We start from the raw sequence: 3,948 nt of genomic DNA, 5'->3' as shown, positions 1-3,948 counted from the left end.
TGCAAGGTGTTGGTTTTTAAGAGACTAATTAATTGACATGTATTATTCATAATGCATGAGGAAGCCCTGATGAATATATGCAACACGTCACACAGCTCCATGCATTATGTACAGTCATAATGAAGGGGTCCCCATAGGGCTCCATGCATTATGTACAGTCATAATGAAGGGGTCCCCATAGGGCTCCATGCATTATGTACAGTCATAATGAAGGGGTCCCCATAGGGCATTATGTACAGTCATAATGAAGGGGTCCCCATAGGGCATCGTGTTGTTTTATTAACCAGGGTGCCTGACTGACACCCAGGTCAAAGGTCAACGGAGGAGCAGGGTGCCCTGCGGTTGGTTGTTATGACCCTCACACAGTGGTAATGATAACACCTCCACACTGTTTAAAACAGTGTGGCCCCTGGGTGGTTCCAGGGGCTCCCCAGCTAGATTAGTTAATATCAAATTAAATGTAACCACTTCCACCCTATATTCTGTACTTTGGCTGTTCTATGGCCGATCTACAAGCCCACAACAGCGTGTCACATTGTGAAGCGTTGTGAGATTGTTATGGATGTACCATTTTTGAACATGTTTTATTTTCAGATGGGGGTCCGCAGCCGGTTTGAGAACCACTGGATTAAAATGTAACTACACTGCTGATAATACTGCACCTATACGGAACAGTGAACAGGGGGGAACGGACTGAGAATGACATACAGTATAGGACTAATGGAGGGAGAGGGAGGGGAGAGAGAGAGAGAGAGAGAGAGAGAGAGAGAGAGAGAGAGAGAGAGAGAGAGAGAGAGAGAGAGAGAGAGAGAGAGACCTGCATGACTGGGAGTGGGGGACTGACGGAGAAGAGAAAGAAAGAGAATGAGAGAGACAGAGGTGAAACAGGGAGAGAGAGAGAGAGGTGAAACAGGGAGAGAGATATAGAGGGGAGAGAGAGCAAGGAGAGACAGAGCAGTGTTGCCAGATTTGGCAAGAGAAATAAGCAACCAGGTCATGAAAACAAGCCCAAGAGAAGCGACTGCTATAGGCCACATCACATGAGCACTTTAAACCTACATCGGCTTTTGGAAAATAGCCGATGTGTGAGCAACCCGCAACTACCAATATTTACAAGAGACTTTACAAGCGAATTTACAGAAAAACAAGCCCAAAGTCGCTTATAATAAGCGGACAAGGCAACACTGAGACAGAGTGGACAGAGAGAGAGACACACACACAGAGAGAGAGAGAGCACACACACAGAGAGAGAGAGAGAGAGCGAGAGAGGCCAGTGACTGGTGTGGACTCTGCTCAGAGAGAGAGAGAGAGAGAGAGAGAGAGAGAGAGAGAGAGAGAGAGAGAGAGAGAGAGAGAGAGGCCAGTGACTGGTAGATGTGTGTGTGGACTGTGCTCAGAGGGGCATTGTTAGGGCCTTGAGGGGACAATGCCCTGCCCCCGCCCCGAATACCCACCATACCAGCTGGCTGCTTATTACCAACCCTGTTGCCCCATTACAATTCCTGCACACACACACACACACACACACACACACACACACACACACACACACACACACACACACACACACACACACACACACACACACACACACACACACACACACACACACACACACACACACACACACACACACACACACACACACACTGCCCTTTGAATGCCCACACACCCTCAATCATATGCTCGGACTTATAGGGCTAACACACACACACACACACACACACACACACACACACACACACACACACACACTATACTTGTGAGGACTTTGACGTTTATATAGGAGAACGGTGATTTATTACTTTAAAAAAAAAACTAACCCTAACGGCAAAAAATAGCAGATCTAAAGCTCACAACGGGTCTCGCTGAAACCCCGTTGTGAGCATGTAGATCGGCTATTTTCCTTGCACGATATACCGGAGCACAACTTTAAAGCATAAATCAGCTATGACTCCAACAACCCCCCCAAGTAACCCTTTGAAGTCTAAAGGCATTTAGAGGTTATAGGTTTAAAGTTTAAACCTATAACCTCTAAATGTCTAATCCTATAACCTAACCCCAAAATGAATCTTTTCCTAATTGCAAACCTACCTTCTTTTAACCATAAAACAGACATATCTGTTGTGAGGAGGACCAGGAAAATCATAAAATGTATAGAAATCTTTTGAAAATAGCAGATCTACAACTATCTACAATCTACTACTTGTAGATCGGCTATTTTCCAATGGCCGAAATGTATATAGGGCTGAAGTGGTTAATGTATGTTTTGTAATAATAATCTAAATCTACAAAGTAACTAGTAGCTAAAGTTTTCAAATAATTGTAATGGGGTAAAAGTACAATATTTGCCTCTGAGATGTAGTGGAGTAGAAGTAGAAAAGTACAGAAAATTGGAAATACTAGAGTAAAGTAAAAAAATACCTCAAAATTGTACTTAAGTACAGTACTTGAGTAAATGTACGCACGCGCGCACACACACGCACGCACGCACGCACGCACGCACGCACGCACGCACGCACGCACGCACGCACGCACGCACGCACGCACGGACACGCATACACACACGGTGTGATTGTTAGTGGGAATGCAGTGCAGGGCCGTGCTGGGGGGGGGGCCTAGCGGTGAGGGGGGGGGGGGGGGTGTGGTTGGGTGCGTCTCAGATGAACATTCAGTGCAGTGTCTCTGTGTCTCGGGGGGGACGGGGGGGGGGGACGAGCTGCTGGACACAACAGAGACAGGGTTGGGATGCCAGCAGAGGCTCTGTGTGACAAAGACCAGAGTCAAGGCATCCGATGGCAACACAGTAACACAAGCACCCACACACACACACACACACACACACACACACACACACACACACACACACACACACACACACACACACACACACACACACACACACACACACACTATACATTACTGTGTGTGTGACGCATTGTGTGGCATGCAATGCAACGTATGCATGCAGCAGCACACAAACACACATTCTGTGTGTGTGTACCTGTGTGTGGGTGCAGCACACTCCCACACACGCACTGGCTAAATTATGTCGTATACGTCGGTGTCACGTGCAGTGGGAAAATAGCAGATTTACAAGCAAGCGCGCTACGCAATGCGTCCGTTATGTGTTGTGAGCTTCTGGATCTGTGTTGTGAGCTTGTGTATCTGTCCAATATATTTGTATTTAAGTTCATAGTAGATAATATAAGTATTACTATACATTTCGAATTAAATACAAATGTTACACTGAATACTAATTGTTAATATCCCTTCATTATTACATTTGACTGTTATGAGTGATGTGTTTTACAGGAATACAAGAACGCTCGCTTCAAAACACGCTCGCCCCAGGTCAAATCTGGCGACCTCGGAACGGTCGCCACCAGGTATTCATTAACGTACGGTAACCTCAGTAAAATTATGTCTAAACCTAACCTTATTCCTAACCTTAACCTCAGTAAAACTATGTCTAAACCTAACCTTATTCCTAACCTTAACCTCAGTAAAACTATGTCTAAACCTAACCTTATTCCTAAACGTAACCTCAGTAAAACTATGCCTAAACCTAACCTTATTCCTAAACGTAACCTCAGTAAAACTATGTCTAAACCTAACTTTATTCCTCAACGTAACCTCAGTAAAACTATGTCTAAACCTAACTTTATTCCTCAACGTAACCTCAGTAAAACTATGTCTAAACCTAACCTTATTCCTAACCTTAACCTCAGTAAAACTATGTCTAAACCTAACCTTATTCCTAAACTTAACCTCTGTAAAACTATGTCTAAACCTAACCTTATTCCTAAACTTAACCTCTGTAAAACTATGTCTAAACCTAACCTTATTCCTAAACTTAACCTCAGTAAAACTATGCCTAAACCTAACCTTATTCCTAAACTTAACCTCAGTAAAACTATGCCTAAACCTAACCTTATTCCTAACCTT

The sequence above is a fragment of the Gymnoscopelus braueri genome (genome assembly GCF_963280865.1).
Source record: "Gymnoscopelus braueri genome assembly, chromosome: 17".
Classification (NCBI taxonomy): Eukaryota; Metazoa; Chordata; class Actinopteri; order Myctophiformes; family Myctophidae; genus Gymnoscopelus; species Gymnoscopelus braueri.
Note: the sequence above shows the minus strand (reverse complement) of the source record.